Source organism: Hylobates moloch, unplaced genomic scaffold (genome assembly GCF_009828535.3).
Source record: "Hylobates moloch isolate HMO894 unplaced genomic scaffold, HMol_V3 SCAFFOLD_20, whole genome shotgun sequence".
Lineage (NCBI taxonomy): Eukaryota > Metazoa > Chordata > Mammalia > Primates > Hylobatidae > Hylobates > Hylobates moloch.
In genome coordinates this window covers 27,887,940-27,907,288 of record NW_026652295.1, presented here as the reverse complement: position 1 = coordinate 27,907,288, position 19,349 = coordinate 27,887,940, and the positions used below count along the sequence as shown (strand labels likewise).

Genomic DNA, 19,349 nt, shown 5'->3' with positions numbered 1-19,349 from the left:
GAGGCGGGCGGATCACGAGGTCAGGAGATCGCGCCCATCCTGGCTAACACGGTGAAACCCCGTCTCTACTAAAAATACAAAAGAATTAGCCAGGTGTGGTGGCGGGCACCTGTAGCCCAAGCTACTTCGGAGGCTGAAGCAGGAGAATGGCGTGAACCCGGGAGGGGGAGCTTGCAGTGAGCCAAGATGGCTCCACTGCACTCCAGCCTGGGCGACAGAGCGAGACTCCGTCTCAAAATAAATAAATAAATAAATAAATAAAAAACAAACCAAAAAAAAAACACGTCCCTCATTAGACCCCTGAGGGTCTTCTATCACAAATATTAAATCCTTGAATGTTAATGAAAGATCTGAAGTATACCAGCCTCAAGTTTATGAGATGACCTCTTTTAATCTTTTTTCACGGCACTTGGGTGTTGCTAAAATTGTTTATTATTCAGGCAGAAGCAGTTTCATGACCCAAAGATTGAGTATCTGAAAAGAAGGAATAGCCATTGGCAATCATCCTGTTACCTCCAATCACTTATAAACCATTATTGTCTATCAGAAACCATCCATTTTTATCTGTTAAGCCAGACGTTGTCCTTGAAGCTCACTGAGACCTCTTAATTCTTTATTCTTTTCATAAATAATGTTTCCCCAAACTTTGGTGAACCATTTGCTTTTGGTGTTCAACTTTTTAGGGAGCCGTCTGAGACATAGCCATACCAGACCTTCCCACCCCTGCAAAAAAATAAATCCAACATAATTATATAATATATACATGTATTACTTTAACATAAAATTTTAAAAATAGATATTTGAAATTATATATTATTTTGTAATATTTGCTTTTCCATTTGATAACTGTTATTATTTAAACAAAACAATAATAGGAGTAGTTAATAATGGCAATTAGTAGTAATTTATAGTAGGACTAATTACATAAATAATATGTTTGGGAAAAATATAACAATATGTTTTTAGTATTTCTATCTGTTCTCCTATGTGGTGATTTATTTTAACTTTTTAAAACTCTTTATTGGATATTTAAGTCTCATAGGCTATATTATTTCAACTTTAAGGCACATTAATAAAGGAAAAACATAAATACAAAAATGTAAAATACAGCAAGAATGCAAAAGAAGAACATAACTACAATAAAACTACTTAAGCAGGTATTACATATATTTAATAAAAAATAATGACATTTCTTTCTATCCCATGAAACAATTGAGTATCTTTACCCTTTCTGTTTCTTTTTCCAATATTCTTTCTGTGACCTGTCTGCAACATTTAAGAAATCTTTATTTTCTTTTATATAGTGGTAATACTGAATACAGTCAAAGGTAAAATTCACTTTGAATTGCAGCTCTGCTCTTATCAAGCCCATATTACTTAGATTCCTGGTATCATTCTAGTGTGATAAAATCACACTAAATATCCTCTCAACAAAAGCATTCGAGCATTGAATACCCAGTATTTTACTTCCTGGCAATAGCAGGCTGTTGCAGCTAGCCAAGATCGCACCACAGCACTCCAGCCTGGGCAACAGAGGGAGACTCCATCTCAAAAAATGAATAAATAAAATGAAATAAATAAATAATAAACTTGGGAAACAAAGCTTGGATTCCAAATAAATTGCAGTTTTACCAAGAGATAGATAAAGTCCTATTTAACTTGCATTCTGAAGCAGTCTTTTTTTGTAAAAAAAGAATCTTTTCTTGGTGTATGAATCTTTATGTCACAATCTACATAACATAACATTGTTAAAATTAATGGGAGTGTATTGTTTTGGAATGAGCTCCTGCTCTGGGCTCCAACAGACCAGAACAAACCAGAAGGCAGCCCTTTGTGCAGGGTGCCAAGTAATCAAACTGAACTTTAAAACAGGTCAGTTTTCCAAAAAAACAGGAGATTCACAATAACCAGTAGAAAAGGGTCCAGACTACCTCAGCCAGCATGTTAAGGAAGTATCCTCTGCTTTAACCTTACAAGGAAAGTCACTTTGAAATTACCAATCCACTTATTGTTCCTTGTTTGTAGTTTCTTCAACCTTTTCTACCTATAAACCTCATCTCCTCGTCAGAGCACCTTCCTATTTTGTAGATGAGATGCTGCCTGATTCATGAATTGCTAATAAAAGTTGATCTGACCTTTAACCTAAGTGTGTTGAAATTTTGTTCTTCGACAACATCAAACAAATGAAAGTATAAATTTCTGTTTTACAGTAGTTCTTTTCTCCGTTCTCACTCCTAAAATATTTTCAAATTAGAGAATAGCATTCCTCTTGTCCCACACTTTGAAAATATGATTTTACACTAAGTAAACATTTTAACATGTATCCTATGGCCAGCAATAATGATAGTCAACTTTAGACATTTCCAAGGAGGCTACCTCCTTTCATTTCTATAAAGTGAAAAATCTTATTGTTTCTGCACATTTTGAGGAAACTAAAAAGTGGCCATAAATCTCATTAAGCCATGAAAGCCTCAATATCACCAGTAAGCAAATCACAATCCTTCTTAGCAGTGTTGTTTGTTTTGTTTTGTTTGAGACGGAGTTTCGCTCTTGTTGCCCAAGCTGGAGTGCAATGGTGCAATCTCGGCTCACTGCAACCTCTGCCTCTGGGGTTCAAGTGATTCTCCTGCCTTGGCCTCCCGAGTAGCTGGGATTGCAGGCATGTGCCACCACGCCCTGCTGATTTTTTTGTATTTTTAGTAGAAACGGGGTTTCACCATGTTAGCCAGGCTGGTCTCAAATTCCTGACTTCAGGTGATCCACCCGCCTTGGCCTCCTAAAGTGCTGGAATTACAGGTGTGAGCCATCACGCCTGACCTCTTAGCAGTATTGTAAACAACATGTGCAGAACACTTCACATGTAAGATCTTTTCATTTTCTTTGCTTAAAAGTTCGTAGTCTGAATGGAATTTGCCAAAATTTACATTTGCACTGTCTGCCAAATATGCAGATAGATGAGCAAGGTCTAACTTGTAGTTGACCAACATATCAATGATTGTTTATGCTTCAAGTGGTTTCATTAAGCCTTCCTACATACCAAGAAAGATGATTTTCACCATCATGTTTCAAATCAAAGTATGTAAGAGCTAAGGGAAACTTTTTTTTTAATGGTTGAGGTGGATTTGACACATCATTATGTTGTAGAGAGCAAGGTCATCTGTAGAATCACCTCTACAATGCAAGAGACCAATATGTGGTATCAGAATTTCCTCTTGTTCTCCCACGAGTTGCAACCTCTGAATCAGGAAATAGAGTAATTAAGGAAGCCATAAAATAATGTGTGTTCTTTTCTAATATTCTGCCCATACCATTTTCTCTTATTTAATTTTAATTTTTTTTAAGGTCTCCTTGTAAGCAAGCCCAATGCTATTCTCTACAGAGGGTTGGTGTCACTTTTGGGAGACAAAAACCCTTTTGATTGGTTCACAAGTTCTTGCCTGTCTCATCCCAGACTTGAGAGATGCCGTCTCCCTGTGTACTTTCACATCCAGATCTGTTTTGAATATTGCGTGGTATGCTCCGTTTTGATTATTCATTCTCCAAATCCAGTTGTATGTGTCCTTCTATCTGTCATTCAAGTAACAGTCTATTTAGACTTTTTCAGTGCTATCTGGGTTATGCTGGCGTTCGCATGATAATCGTTCTCGTTTTCGTTATCTAAACTCTAAAAATCTGGCCATAATATTCACAATGTTAAAAATTAAACTAAGGCCGGGCACGGAGGTTCAGGCCTGTAATCCCAGCACTTTGGGAGGTCGAGGCGGGCGGATCACTTGAGGTCAGGAGTTCCAGACTAGCCTGGCCAACATGGTGAAACCCCGTCTCTACTAAAGATACAAAAAATTAGCCGGGCGTGGTGGTGCAGGCTTGTAATCACAGCTACTCGGGAGGCTGAGGCAGGAGAATCGCTTGGACCCTGGAGGCAGCGGTCACAGCGACCCGAGATCACGCCATTGCCCTCCAGCCTGGGCGACAAGAACGAAACTCCGTCTCAAAAAAAAAAAAAAAAAAAAAATTAAACTAGCAATATCTCAATACAAACTAGCACTATGTAGACACAACAGTCTACAGTCAAAGACCGAGTGTTACGCTCACGGCTGAAAACGCTAACATCGCGCATTTAGGTCGCCTCACTCAGAGCGATGCACGGTGCAAGATTGTCACCATCAGCGGACAGGGGAAAAACGGCAACTACAGAAGTGGGATAACCTAAGCCCTAATATCCATTGGCAATAAAATCAGTGTTGCTTTCAGCCCTGGGGCAGGGGTGGGAACAAGGATGGGGTTGTCACTTTTTGTGTGTATATATTCTCTCCAACCTAGCGCCAAAAACCGAAAGCCCGGACTTTTCACATCCCAGGTAGGGTTTTCCTGGGAGGTGGGTCTTTGAGCGCTAAACCCCAGACAATCAATCCCCTGGCAAACAAAGACAGTGGAGAAGACAAGCTTTTCACCCCTTCCTGCTATTACTACCGCTCTCACATCCTAACAGATGCCCAAGAGTTTGCACCAAGAGCGCCATATTCTTTACACCAGGAAGTTGCATTTGTCCAAATCCCTTTGGACTTCCTCAAGACCGAGACGGAGGCGTGATCGGGGAAGATTGCAGTGGGTTGAAAAGCCAGTGGGACTTATGGAGGTATTTTATTAAAACAGACGGCCTTACAAGAAGTTTGCTGTACATTAAGACGGCCTTACAACAAGTTTGAGCACCTGAGATAGAGACAGGTGGAGACGCCTGTCAAAGGACATTGTTTTGTTATTTAAGATAGTAAACGCTTCAATGCTTCCCAATGGGAAACACTGGATCACTTTTCCTTTGGGAAAGAACCGGTATGCAGGGAGAGAGGAAACAGGTTGGTTTCCTGTTCTCTCCAGACGAAATGGATGGACAGCCGTGCAGGTTAAGTGTCAGGTTTCTGGACAGGACGTTTTGGAAATTTTCCACCTAAGGTGAGAAGTGGGGGGTCATCAGTTCAGAATAAGAGGGGCAAAAGCAGTGGGATCAGCAGCAACTTTCTTCATCTGATTCAGGTTTTGGAAGCTGTTGACCTTTTAAGAAGTTTCATAAGAATATTTTATTTTAGAAATTTAAAATAAAGGTAATATAGACAAAAATGTTTAAATAAAGTAAAAATCAGTGTTGAAAATACTTGATGAGGACTGTTGGTTATCTGCCTCCTTAGCGCAGTAGGCAGCGCGTCAGTCTCATAATCTGAAGGTCCTGAGTTCGAACCTCAGAGGGGGCAGTGGGTGTTTTGTCCCCAACTTCCATAAATAACAGTATTTGTTCAGTATACAACTATTTCTATAATTTCTTGGGCCAAGCATATGTTGTCAAACAGGCGAAGTCTCGGCTCTCTATGATCCGACGCTTATCAAGTTCGAGTGAATCACTTTTAGTTCTTGTTATGAGTATCATCTCTTTCCAGGGGGCATGCTGTTTTGTCCTAGTTCTTCTGACCTCAGTTCCCTCATGGGACAGTATCCTTCTACTGATGCAACTTAATTTATTGAAAAAATGAACAGACAGATGAAAACCTGATATTCAATTTGTTGTGGCAGCCCTAGGAAACTAACACACCATCTCTTCTCTCACTCACCAACCTCCCATCACATCAACCTCAAGCTGTTTTATTTTCTTCATAGAATTTTTTACTGTATAAAGTTGCCTTGTTCTTTTATTTTTTAACGTTTTTATTGTCTGTTGCCCACCCACCCTCATAGATTGTAAATTCCGTTAGAGACTGAATTTGTTTTATCCACTTCTGTATTTTCAGTGCCTAGCACAGTATATGATAAACAAGTATTTCTCAAATCAATCACTTAATTTGATATCAAATGTTATGGTTTTCTTTCCATGCTTCTTGTCACTATCTTACTCCACACAATCAACATCTCAAACTTAGACTACTTGCAATCATCACCCCAGCAGTTACACATACTGAAATTAATCTTGCAGGGTATACCTCTCTGGCCCAGTCTGTGCTGGAAAAAGAGAGGGCTCTCCTTAGGCATCTCCTCCAACATGTCTGGACCTTAGGGGTCTGTATTTCAGGACAGCTCTCTTAACAGTTCATTCTGGTGCCAACTTAAGGAAGCGTTTTTTTTTTTTTTTTTTTGAGACGGAGTCTGGCTCTGTCACCCAGGCTGGAGTGCAGTGGCACGATCTCGGCTCACTGCAAGCTCCGCCTCCCAGGTTCACGCCATTCTCCTGCCTCAGCCTCTCCGAATAGCTGGGACTACAGGCGCCTGCCACCACGCCCGGCTGATTTTTTTTGTATTTTTAGTAGAGACGGGGTTTCACCGTGGTCTCGATCTCCTGACCTCGTGATCCGCCCGCCTCGGCCTCCCAAAGTGCTGGGATTACAAGCGTGAGCCACCACGCCCGGCCCAAGGAAGCGTTTTATAGGGAACATCTTAACAGTTTCTTCTGGACCCTAGGCCTCTGGTTCCAGGAGCCTACATCTACCACAGTTAAGGAAATGCTGTTAAAGATTTGGGAGAAGCCTAAGAGCTGGGTTGTCTGGCTGTTCAGGCAGCTCTTCAGAGACTGCTTTATCCTTATTGGAGCCATCACAGTTCAGTCTGTTCCTCTCCTTTGCAGAATCAGACACTATTTTTATTTTATTTATTTGTATTATTTATTTTGAGTCTCGCGCTGTCTACCAGGATGGAGTGGAGCGGCACGATCTCGGTTCGCTGCAATCTCTGCCTCCAGGGTTCAAGCGATTCTCCTGCTCAGCCTCCCAAGTAGCTGGGATTATAGGCGCGTGCCACCACTGTCGGCTAATTTTTGTATTTTTAGTAGAGACTGTTTCACCATTTTGGCCCGGCTGGTCTCGAACTCCTGACCGCATCCTGACCGCAGGTGATCTGCCCGCTGCGGACTCCCAGAGTGCTGGGATTACAGGCATGAGCCACCGCGCCCCGTCAGAAACTATTTTTTTTCTTTTTTTTTTTTCTGACGGAGTCTCGCTCTGTCGCCCAGGCTGGAGTGCAGTGGTGCAATCTCGGCTCGCTGCAAGCTCCGCCTCCCGGGTTCACGCCATTCTCCTGCCTCAGCCTCCCCAGTAGCTGGGACTACAGGCGCCCGCCACCACGCCCAGATAATTTTTTGTGTGTTTTTAGTAGAGACGGGGTATCACCATGTTGGCCAGGATGGTCTCGATCTCCTGACCTCGTGATCCGCCCGCCTCGGCCTCCCAAAGTGCTGGGATTACAGGCATGAGCCACCGCGCCCGGCCAGAAACTATTTTTAAATTCACCTAGAATTTTTCAGACTTGCAGGGCTGACTCACAATAACTAAATGCCAGAAACATGCCTAGCCAGAATTTGAACATATTATAACTTTCTTATAATTGATCAGTATATTCCCTCCTATGTAAAATAAACTCTGCACTGGAAAGCAAGTAACAACACAAGATTACTCTGGCACCTGGAAGCAGAGTAACAGGAATAATAAAATATTAAATACTTCGTATTCTAAGGTTATCCTTAAATGTTAGTTTTCTTCAGATAATCTGGGGCTGTCTCACTGTAGAGGGCCCATGTATTCACCTCACTACGTTTATTTTGCATCAGAGTTACTCGCCGATTTGTGGGTTGAAATTTGGGGCTCTAAAGGGTTTTGTGAACTTTTGCAGTATATGAAATCTGTCCCTATAAAAGGATACTTTCTTTTTTGGCTTTTTCAAACATGATGTCAGAATCGGGTGCTAAAAACCACGTTTACTCACGCCCGAACAGGGACTTGAACCCTGGACCCTCAGATTAAAAGTCTGATGCTCTACCGACTGAGCTATCCGGGCTCCTTATAACGCTTTTCTTCCGGCACATTCTAGTGAGTAAAAAGCTGCACAAACTGATACTGTCCAACTTAAATCCTATCCATGTTCCTTTTCTTTATTCCCATCTATACTTTTGCCCCCTTTGAATATGGCTCACAGTTATTTTTGTCCCCAACTCATGGAAAAAATTAACTCCCATCTTTGTGTAATGTAATCCAAACAATTACTTGTAAAAGTAATGCGTAACTACAGACGTAATCGCCGGTTTTGTCTTGTCTTTAGTCTTCAAAGGTTATGCTCCAGTCTTCCCTGCGACCTTAAGAATACCTGGCACACGGGCGCGGTGGCTCACGCCTGTAATCCCAGCACTTTGGGAGGCCAAGGCGGGCGATCACAAGGTCAGGAGATCGAGACCATCCTGACCAACATGGTGAAACCTTGTCTCTACTAAAATACAAAAAATTAGCCGGGCGTGGTGGCGCACGCCTGTAGTCCCAGCTACTCGGGAGGCTGAGGCAAGGGAATCGCTTCAACTCAGGAGGCGAAGGTTGCAGGGAGCCGAGATTGCACCTCTGCACTTCTACCTGGTGACACAGTGAGACAACAGAAAAAGAAAAAAATAGGTTTTGAGAACTTATTTTGAGCAAGGCTCTCAGCTTTGCCCTGGGTTTACTGCAGTGGAGAGGTACTACCTCAGCCCTTGTGGGGTTCATACTTTAAAAGGAAAAGGCAGCCATTAAAGGACAAATTACACTCTGTTTAAACAGCCACTGTGATAAATGCTCTGAAGAAAAAGTTCAGTTTACAAAATATTGAGAAAAACAAGCATAATCTCATGACCTAACTTTGCAAATTAAATGAGATAATGTAAGCAAACTCTTGCTGACATTTCCATGAAAATTAGGTGTTATCACAATTATTACTTATTATTGTAAAATAGATCATTTAGAACACTGTATTTAACAATTTTGGTTGTGCCACTTTAGACAAGTTTCTTAATCTCTCCACCACTTTACTTCCTTAAATCTCACAGCAGAAATCCCTTCCTCAAAGGCTAGGTTTAGCACAATGGTTGTCATGTGGTACATTTCTGATCGTGCATTTATTTATGCTACTATTGAAAAACAGATTCGAGGTTATTTACACAACTATACTATAAGATAAAGTGAAAAATGTTAATATATTTAAATCAAGATAAAGGGAACATAAAGGAGGAAAAGTAAGGTGAGACAAAATAATGCACACTGTAAATCACACCCCGCCCACTATCTTCAAGAGCACGGATTATAAAGGGAGATGACCTCTTCCAGGGAATTAGAGAAGACTTCTCCCAGGAAGTGATGTTTAAACTGAAAACTAAAGGCCTAGTTGGGCAAAAATGTGACCTCAGCATTCCAGGAAGATCAAAGAGCAGAGCACTTTCAGACACCTGAGAGAAGGCCTGAGCAGCTTGTGTACAAAGAGCTTAAGAGAGTGTTGATGAAGGTGGGGCTGAGGTGGACAAGAAGGCAGGGACAGACCAGTGACTCACAGGCTCAAAGGTTATGGCTAGTAGTGCAGAGAGCTGACTGCACCCTAGCAGCAATGTGAAGCCACTGGGAATTCTAAGCAGGAAGAAAGGACATGATGAGATTACTTTTAAGAGTACACTGGCTTTATGTAAAGAATGAGTCAGAGTGGAGGAAGAGATCATGCAAAAACATAAATTTGGCCATTGTGCAGAAGAAGGCCATCAAGACATGGCTTAGTGACTATGTGGCAGTGGGGAGGAATGATACAGAGAAACTGGGGAACAGCTAGAAGAAAGAAAACTTGGGCCCAGACTGCCCCTGGGAACCTGGAGGGCAGGCGGTGTCAAGGTGTCTCAGCTGCTTATTTACCAAAAAAAGCTCTTTACAGGGAAAGGCAGAAATAAAGCAAAATAGGGCGAGGCCAGTGGCTCCCACCTGTAATCCCAACATTTTGGGAGGCAGAGGTCGGCGAATCACTTGTGGTCAGCAGTTCCAGACCAGCCTGGCCAACATGATGAAACCCTGTCTCTACTAAAAATACAAAAATTAGCTAGGTGTGGTGGCGCATGACTGTAGTCCCATCTACCTCAGGAGGCTGAGGCAAGAGAATCACTTGAACCTGGGAGACAGAGGTTGCAGTGAGCCAAGATCACACCACTACACTCCAGCCTGGGTGACAGAGCAAGACTCCATCTCAAAAAAAAAAAAAAGAAAAGAAAAAAGAAAAATTAGAAATAAAGCAGAATAGGAAATGGCACCTTGTAGCTTTTGAGAGTTCTCTGAGAAGCATAGAGCATTTATTCTGCTTTTAATGAGCCTTGTGAAAGCCTGAGGCAAGTGCTGCTAGTTTTAACCAGTAAGCAAGCCCTGGATGACCAAACAAAAACGAGGAGAATTTTGGGAGGAAGTGATCTCTCCAGAGATGGTCAACATGGGATAAATGAATATAGGCCGAGTAAGTCCTTGACTGGGGCTTCCAAAATGTTGCCACACTGATGGCATTCAAATCTCCTGGAGTCACTGTTAAAAACCCAGATTCAGGCCAGTTGCGGTGGCTCACACCTGTAATCCCAGCACTTTGGGAGGCCCAGGTGAACGGATCATCTGAGGTCGGGACATCGAGACCAGCCTGACCAACATGGAGAAACCCCATCTCTACTAAAAATACAAAATTAGCCGGGCGTGGTGGCACATGCCTGTAATCCCAGCTACTCGGGAGGCTGAGGCAGGAGAATCACTTGAACCAGGAGGTAGAGGTTGCAGTAAGCTGAGATCGTGCCATTGCACTCTAGCCTGGGCAACAAGAGCAAAACTCCATCTCAAAAAAAAAAAAAAAACAGATTCACAGATTCTATCTCAGACTCATGAATCAGAATATTCTCAAGGTCTGGCTGACCTCCACAACTTAACTCACTGTTGTCTTTTCTCTCCCCTATGCAGTGAATTCCCTCTCTGAACATGATCATGACCTCTGAGACCCTACATGATCTATGTGCATCATGTAGGGTCTATGTGTATCTAACCCCCTCATCTCTTATCAAGTTCTCCCTTGCTTACTGACCTACAGCAGCATTAGTCTCCTCCTTCGTTCCTTGAACATGCCAACGGCATTCCTGCCAAGCCTTTTGTAATTACTGTTCCCTTGGCCTGAAATTCTCTTCTCCCTGATAGCCTCACAGCTCACTCACTCACTTCCTTCAAGTCTCTGTTCAGATGCCTCCTTATCAGGAAGGCCTCCTTGGTCACCCTTTATTATAAAGCAATCCCCTCCCTTTTGTTCTCCATTCTCTTGCTCTTTTTCTTCATGGCATGTATCACTACCTCACATTTTATATATCTGGTTGAGTTTATTCTTTATCATTCCCCACTAAAATGTAAATTCCATGAGAGCAGAAGCTTTTTCTGTCGTGTGGAGTGCTATCCCTGCACCCCTTATGTGTCATTCAGGGTCTAGTTAAGAAATACGGCCGGGCACAGTGGCTCACATCTGTAATCCCAGCACTTTGGGCAGCCGAAGCGGGCGGATCACTTGAGGTCAAGAGTTCAAGACCAGCCTGGCCAACATGGTGAAACCCCTTCTCTGGTAAAAATACAAAAATTAGCTGGACATCGTGGCGGGTGTCTGTAATTTCAGCTACTTGGGACGCTGAGGCAGGAGAATCGCTTGAACCCGGGAGGCAGAGGTTGCAGTGAGCCGAGATTGTGCCACTGCACTCCAGCACTCCAGCCTGGGTGACAAAGCAAGACTCTGTCTCAAAAAAAAAAAAAAAAAACGGGAATAAGACTAGGTATTTCAACTGGGCACACCATGGTAACTCAGAGGTAATAACTACTGGGAAGTAGCTACCACCTTGTGGGGCTGGAAGAACAAAAAGGAAGAGGTTGAGACGACTGAGGAAAGGCACCCTGGAGTGCTAAAGAGGACACGCTGCAGCTGGACTACTACTTATTTATGTAAGGGACAGTGAGACATTCTGGAATGCATGAAGAGAACAAATAGAGATGGGACTCAACTGCCATTTTTGGAGTGACCTGACGGGAAGAACAAAATTTAGAAAGCAGCCCCTGCTTCTCTCCTCTTGCTTTCTAGTCTCTTTCTGGTTCCTCTTACTGACAGAACACAAGAGGAAGCCAACGGGCAAAGGAGTTTGGGAAACATCATTTGCAGGCACCCAGCCCCAATGTCACAAAACAAAGTATATAAGGGTGATTTTAAAGCTGAGAGGGAATGGATTAATAGGAACATAGCTTTGAACAAAGTAGGACTCAAGAACAGGACATTAATTATCAGTCTTGCTCATTATTATTTGAGTCAGGGGCTCATCTTGACTGTAAATATCAGCGTATCTTCTTCACTTCTTGTTTCTCTTTTTACCCCTTCCTGCATCTAGTAGTTTGGATGACTACCAGTCATCCAGTCAACAGGACTGGAAGCAAGAGAAAAGGTCCAATGCAATGAGATTTAGGGGGGAGTTTTTTGTTTCCTTTCTTTTTTCATATGGAATCTTATTGGTGGCAACGTGGTGGTAAGCCATTCCAGAAGAATAGTAAAAGATAACCAAGTCAGTAATTGATAATTAGATTCTGTACCTTCCACACCCCTAGTACAACCCTCTACCCACTCTTTCTTATCTCAGCACTCTAAAACTAGTAAGTCTCTTGACTCTGGTGTTTTTAAAACAAAGACAATTGCCAAGCATATCTGAAAAACATTTGAGAATGCTACCAGCTCTATCTCCAATTGGTATGCAGGGCGGGAGGGGAGATGAGAATTTTGGAGAATTTAATTCTTAGTGAAAATCACTATTTTGTAACTGAACATGGTTCTATCAAACAGCAATTACCCGTTCTGTTCCATCAAAGCAAGGTCCTTACATTTTTTTTTTTTTTTTTTTACTTACCAGACATATTGTACACTTTTCTACAGAGAAAGCACAAGGATTTGTCAACTTCCTTCGTTGTCTTACTCATTTTGGGTCAAGAGGAAGGAAAATGGCAAAATGGATGCGTTGCCCCCTCTGAGGTTCGAACTCAGGACCTTCAGATTATGAGACTGACGCGCTGCCTACTGCGCTAAGGAGGCAACCGCCTGCCTCCTTTAGGCAACAGCTCTACCAACATGATTATGAGGCATATTAATAAGGTTTTAAGTTCTCTGAATTACAATGTTTCAAGATAAGGCAGAACTATGATTCAATTCACTTCTAAAACACTTTGGATGACAAAACTACGTAGTACAAGGCAGGGGCCAATTCCTAAACCAATCTCGTTCTCCCACAGCCCTTTTTTTTTTTTTTTTTTTGAGACGGAGTCTCGCTCTGTCACCTAGGCTGGAGTGCAGTGGCGCAATCTCGGCTCACTGCAAGCTCCGCCTCCCAGGTTCACGCCATTCTCCTGGCTCAACCTCTCCGAGTAGCTGGGACTACAGGCGCCCGCCACCACGCCCGGCTAATATTTTTTGTATTTTTAGTAGAGACAGGGTTTCACCGTGGTCTCGATCTCTTGACCTCGTGATCCGCCCACCTCGGCCTCCCAAAGCTGAGATTACAAGCGTGAGCCACCGCGCCCGGCCCAGACCTTCTTAAAGAGACTTTAAGGGCTGCGAAGGCAAGTGAGTCTGGACTTTGCAAAAGTCCTTCCTGTACGGGGCCCTGGATTTCTTATCTCATTTCTGGGCCAGGAACGAGCATTCTTTCCCTCTATGATTAGGGCTTTCGTAGATGTACCGCCTCTGAATTGAAGACAAGGCAAATAATAATGAGTGCAGTCTTTGCCTCCCTTGCGAAGTTCGGTGGAGACACTCGGTCCCCTGAAATGGATGAAGGGCGAGGGGAGGAGGTCTCAGGATTTTTCCTCGCTTTTCTTAGAACCAACAGGCTCAAATCAAACGGTTGGACTTGCTTACTCCTGAAGTCTAGAGGCTTACTTCCTGGAATCCAAGCGGATGTGGAGCCCATGGCGTCCTCTGGCGCTCTCGGTCTCTTCGACCCCTTTTTATTGTGTTGACGATAAATGGGGCAGGATTCCCCTCCTGCAGCACCTGCAGCATCCCGTCCAGGATCCACCTGGGAGCTGAGAGGAAGAAAAGTGTCGGGTATCAGGGGGTTCTCGGGCTATGCTGAGAAGCAAGGAATGCTGAAGAAGGGACCTGAGGGAAGGGCTTATAGTGATGTGGGAATGGGAATGAAAGGACTGGAAAGGGGCGACAGTCACTTGGGTGAAACTGCAAGCCGCGACGTAGCCTATGGGCGGTAGCGTGGCCGAGCGGTCTAAGGCGCTGGATTAAGGCTCCAGTCTCTTCGGGGGCGTGGGTTCGAATCCCACCGCTGCCAGAGTGAGGTATTTTTTTTTTTTTCCCCCTCGTCACTCTAACCCAGTAGAGGTCCATTTTCAAGCCTTGTGTGGGCAGTTCTCACAGCTTCCTAAGTGAGGCAGGTTCCTCTTCTGTTTTCCTAGGGGCCACAGATAACATTCATATGTACAGTCCCACAAACAGTGCCCAAATGTTTCTCGATTTAGGGGCTCAGACATCTCGTCCCCTAGTTATTCCCTTCTGTGTCCTTCATGTGTTTTCATTCACTTTGCAAGATTTGTGAACCAACCAAGGGCAATTCTAAGGAAAAAGTACAAGCTTCTTAAGTCCAGACTCAAGAATAAATAAGCCACGCACGCTCATCTGCCCTATTTTCCATTGTCTTCTCCAAGGGATAAATGTGCTAAGGCTGAGAAAACAAAAGAACCAACAAACCTAGAGCCTTTCCCCCTTCACCTATCCTCAGAGAGCAGTTCAAGGCCCTTAGTTGAACACAGTTGAAGAGTTAGCTTTTGAGATTCTGATATCATCTTAAACAGTAAACATTGTTCCTTTCCTTTTTTTTTTTTTTAAGAAATAAGGTGGAGGCTCATAGAATAGAAAGAATGACACCTGTTTTAGGGAAGAAGGACTTGATCTGTTATTTACCTGGATCTGGGGTAGTTTAGACCATCTTTTAAGGCTAGGAGACTCGAGGAGATAGAATGGAGAGTTTGTGTGTGCAGGGAGGTGGGTAGATGCTTAGGAGCACTTTACAGTCGCCTAGCCAGAAGTCTTCTAATTTCACTGCTTCTTTCCTCACCTTCCAAAAGATGTATCCAATACATACTAATTGAGCAGATATTTTGTAACAGGCACCTTGCTTGGTTGGAGATACAATAAAAGGATGAATGCCAGCAAATGATTCCAGGGTTCCTTAGCAATTCAGTCTTGAGAGACTAGAGAGGCACATTAAGCATAATTGACCAATAATTAATATTAAGATTGACTAAAGTAGTAATTTATATCTGAGTATTTCTTCCAGACATGCTACGTATATATGTGGTCTATTTGCTATATGTTGTACTCACAATTACTAGATAAATAACCATGTTATCTTAATAAAGTTAAGATTTGAAAAAATGAATGACTACGTCCAGCACTATACCATCCTCGTTTGGTCATCCATACTAAAGGACACCTATTTGTAGGGTCATCTGGACGCTAAGATGTCCACCTGGGAGCTGGGACCTGGAAAGGCAAAAGAAGATAGGAGGAGGAAGAGAAATAATTATTCCCTTTTGAACTTGTAAAATTTAGCCTAGCGAGTGAAGGCAAAAAGGAAGTCTAAAGTCTCCCAAAAGTCTAAGCTGGGCTGTCCCACTGAGTATTCATTCATTCATTTATTCATTCACTCATGCTTTCATTTATGCATTCATGCAACAAGCATTGGTTGAGCTTCTACAAAGCAGCAGACCGTGGGCTATCAAAGAGGACTGAGACTCAGCCCTGCACTTAAGGCATTTTGGAGGAATGCAGGAGACAGATTTTAAAAATTCAAGCCCATGGTTACAACTGAGGGGCAGTGCCAGGATACTCGGAGGTTGTTCTAGAGGCATCTGTAGGTATCGTACAATGAATAAATGAGGCTGTAGAAAGTAGATAGTTTATTTTTTCTTTTCTCTCTTTTCTCTCTTTCAAACCGTGAGACTAAAATTCAACTTACCTTTTCGTGGGCTGGAAACGAAAGAAAATAAAATCTCCAGGAATAACCATATTCCCAGAGCAGTATACTGTCCTGCCCCGAAGGATGGAAAAAAATCTGGGAGAAAGGCTCAGTGGAAACAGTGTGTGAGCCCTCCCTCTCCCATCCCTGCGTTTGGCACTCCAAAACAAAAAACTGCCCCTGTAAAATTACTTCAAATCAATTAGTAAGTAGAAGAAAAGAGAGACCCCAGGTGGATCCAGTAGCCAAGCAGTCCTAAGGAGGGTTCCATGGTGTAATGGTTAGCACTCTGGACTCTGAATCCAGCGATCCGAGTTCAAATCTCGGTGGAACCTTTCATTTCTCTCCTTTTGCCTTGCTTCCGGTAACTTGAGCGTGAACCTTGCTGCTTTCATTTTCAGTTTCATCACTTTTATTTTTGATGGTTTCTGGTCATGAGGAAAAACATGTAATCTGCGGTCCCAATAACCTATGAGCTCAGGGCCAGTATGTAATGATGGAGTCTGTATACATGTCTTTCTATTCCTACCTAGTCTAGTTTTCTCCCAGGACGCCTCTGGGTGAGTGCTCATGTAGTAAATGAATGCTCCTTTTAACGAACTGACTAAAGCAGGGCAAAACGTGATTCACTACTAAACAGCGAACAAGACTGAAAAGGAAGGGGGCAGACCTCATTGAGAGTGCATCATTTTAATTAGAATCGAAAAAGTTGAGGTAGAAAGAATGAAAACACAGAAATGGTTGAGAAAGTAGAGTAGAGGGAGAATAAAATGGCTGTGTCAGAAGTGGGATTCGAACCCACGCCTCCATTGGAGACCAGAATCCTCAACACGAGGAAGCCAAGCTTGAGTCTGGCGCCTTAGACCACTCGGCCATCCTGACACCTGGGATACTTGCCCTCGCAAATCAATATAATCTTCGATTGTAATGAATGTTTAACCAGCGTTAAGTCATTACTACATTCGCGATTTAATGAAAGAAATGGAAAAGTAAATTCCTACAAGTGAACAAAACGTTCTATCTAAATGGAATCAGGAACCGTGACTCAACTCGCGAGGCTCTCCTCCCAATTCAGGCTAGAATTCAGCGTTTCTTGCCCCTCGCCCCCTTCTACACTTCCCTGCACGACCCGGGTACAGGGGCGCGAGCATCCTAACAACCCAGCCGCGACTCTGCCCTGAACAAGAAAGAACACATAGCATGACAAGAAAAAAACACGTATCCACGACAAGAAAGAATACATAGCACGGGGGCTGTTCCCGAGATACTGCTTAGCAAACTAATCAAAGAGTCTTCAGGCCCAACATCTCTAGGTCCTTCATTTATTTCTCCCTTGCAGTTCGGGATGCCATTCCCACCCACTGTGTTATTTTTTCTCATAGCATCCTGTCTCTTCCATCATAGCACTTGTCACGATTAGTAACCACATATTGATTTGATTAATAACCGAATGCCACTCCTTGTTCTGATTATTTCATGCTGCATAATAAACTGTCCCAACAGGTAGGGATCACTGGGATGATTTTTCTGTTACACCTGGCATTGACTGGCAACTCAGAATGTATCCATTTGGCAATTGGGCTGCTCTTCATTGACAATCCTCCTGCTTTTGACAGGGAATGGCTGGAAAGATGGCCTCAGTGAGCCCACTCCCCCTTTATGGAGTCCCATGGTAGAGTAGTTGGACGTCACTATGGACCGAGTTGTGTCCACTCAGCCCGCCACACACACACAGCTCCCAACTCATGTTTTGGAATTTTAACCCCCAATGTGACTATATTTGAAGATTATTTTATTTTATTTTATTTTATTTTTTATTATTATTATTATTTTATTTATTTTTTTTTTTTGAGGCAGAGTCTCGCTGTCGCCCAGGCTGGAGTGCAGTGGCGCAGTCTCGGCTCACTGCAGGCTCCGCCCCCCGGGGTTCACGCCATTCTCCTGCCTCAGCCTCCCGAGTAGCTGGGACTACAGGCGCCCGCCATCTCGCCCGGCTAATTTTTTGTATTTTTAGTAGAGACGGGGTTTCACTGTGTTAGCCAGGATGGTCTCGATCTCCTGACCTCGTGATCCGCCCGCCTCGGCCTCCCAAAGTGCTGGGATTACAGGCGTGAGCCACCGCGCCCGGCCTATTATTATTTTTTTAGATAGAGTTTTGCTCTGTTGCCCAGGCTGGAGTGCAGTGCCTCAATCTTGGCTCACTGCAACTTCCGCCTCCTGAGTTCAAGTGATTCTCTTGTCTCAGGCTCCTGAGTAGCTGGGATTACAGGTGTGCACCACCACGCCCGGCTGATTTTTGTATTTTTAGTAGAGACAGGCTTTCGCCATGTTGGCCAGGCTGGTCTTGAACTCCCAGCCCCAAGTGATACACCTGCCTCAGCCTCCCAAATTGCTGGAATTACAGGTGTGAGCCACGGCGACTGCCTGGAGATAGGATCTTTACAGGGATAACAATTAAGGATAAATGATGTCATAAGAGTGAGGCCCTAAGCTGATAATACTGGTGTCCTTATAAGAAGAAGAAGAGACATTAGAGGTGCATGTGCACAGAGAAAAGTTCATATGAGGACATAGTCAGAAAGCGGCTGCCTGTGAGCCAAGGAGAGAGACCTCAGGAGAAACCAACCCTACAGACTTTAATCTTGGACTTCCAGTATCCAGAAAATAAAACGTGAGAAAATAAATTTCTGGTTTTTAAGCCATCTAGTATTTTGTATGCCAGCCTGAGGAGACTAATAAAGATATATCTATGGTGTCTCAGGACTCAGAGACACAAGACAGGGGCTGTCAGCCCTCTTACAGCCCTGGCCTGGCACTGGTATAGAATCACTTCTGCCATACAGGGTTAGTCAAGAGTACTCATAGGCCAGCCCACCAGATTCAAGGGAGTGGAGGAGTGGGCTGCACCCTGTTTTTTTGTTGTTGTTGTTGTTGTTTGTTTGTTTGTTTTTTGAGACAGAGTTTCACTCTTGTTGCCCAGGCTGGAGTGCAATGGTGTAATCTTGGCTCACTGTAACCTCCACCTCCCAGGTTCAAGTGATTCTCCTGCCTCAGCCTCCCAAGTAAATGGGATTACAGGCATGCGCCACCACACCCAGCTAATTTTGTATTTTTAGTAGAGACAGGGTTTCTCCATGTTGGTTAGGCTAGTCTTGAACTCCTGACCTCAGGTGATCTGCCTGCTTCGGCTTCCCAAAGTGCTGGGATTACAGGCGCAAGCCACCGCGCCCGGCCTTTTTTTTTTTTTTTAAGACGAGGATCTCACTCTGTTGCCCAGGCTGGAGTGCAGTGGCATGATCATAGCTCACTGCAGCCTCAAACTCCTGGGCTCAGGCAATCCTTCCACCTTAGCCTCCCAAGTAGCTGGAACTACAGGCATATGCCATGATGCCCAACTTACATATCTTGGTGATCCAATGTCATGTGCATATGAGAGGTCTCTAAGATAGTGACAATCTTGGAGACAGCTACCATCCCTGCCTCCATCCAGCCCCCAGTGGCCTGTCAGCTCCATAGGGCAGGAATCTTA

At 43.6% G+C, this 19,349-nt stretch overlaps 1 long non-coding RNA gene and 6 other non-coding genes across 7 annotated transcripts; 3 read left to right on the top strand and 4 right to left on the bottom strand.

Moving 5' to 3' along the window:
* Positions 1-5,176: 5,176 nt before the first annotated feature.
* TRNAM-CAU (transfer RNA methionine (anticodon CAU)) lies at positions 5,177-5,249 on the top strand. The gene has a single exon. It is a non-coding gene; the product is annotated as a tRNA-Met (tRNA).
* Positions 5,250-7,739: 2,490 nt separating this feature from the next.
* Positions 7,740-7,812, bottom strand: TRNAK-UUU (transfer RNA lysine (anticodon UUU)). The gene has a single exon. It is a non-coding gene; the product is annotated as a tRNA-Lys (tRNA).
* Positions 7,813-12,812: 5,000 nt separating this feature from the next.
* On the bottom strand, positions 12,813-12,885 carry TRNAM-CAU (transfer RNA methionine (anticodon CAU)). Its single transcript has one exon. It is a non-coding gene; the product is annotated as a tRNA-Met (tRNA).
* A 36-nt stretch (positions 12,886-12,921) lies between these two features.
* On the bottom strand, positions 12,922-13,972 carry LOC116459696 (uncharacterized). The gene is made up of 2 exons (XR_004245653.1): positions 13,380-13,972; positions 12,922-13,084 (listed from the first exon to the last, which is right to left on the bottom strand). It is a non-coding gene; the product is annotated as an uncharacterized LOC116459696 (long non-coding RNA).
* Positions 13,973-14,052: 80 nt separating this feature from the next.
* TRNAL-AAG (transfer RNA leucine (anticodon AAG)) lies at positions 14,053-14,134 on the top strand. Its single transcript has one exon. It is a non-coding gene; the product is annotated as a tRNA-Leu (tRNA).
* A 1,949-nt stretch (positions 14,135-16,083) lies between these two features.
* Positions 16,084-16,155, top strand: TRNAQ-CUG (transfer RNA glutamine (anticodon CUG)). Its single transcript has one exon. It is a non-coding gene; the product is annotated as a tRNA-Gln (tRNA).
* A 442-nt stretch (positions 16,156-16,597) lies between these two features.
* On the bottom strand, positions 16,598-16,702 carry TRNAL-CAA (transfer RNA leucine (anticodon CAA)). The gene is made up of 2 exons: positions 16,665-16,702; positions 16,598-16,642 (listed from the first exon to the last, which is right to left on the bottom strand). It is a non-coding gene; the product is annotated as a tRNA-Leu (tRNA).
* Positions 16,703-19,349: the final 2,647 nt, after the last annotated feature.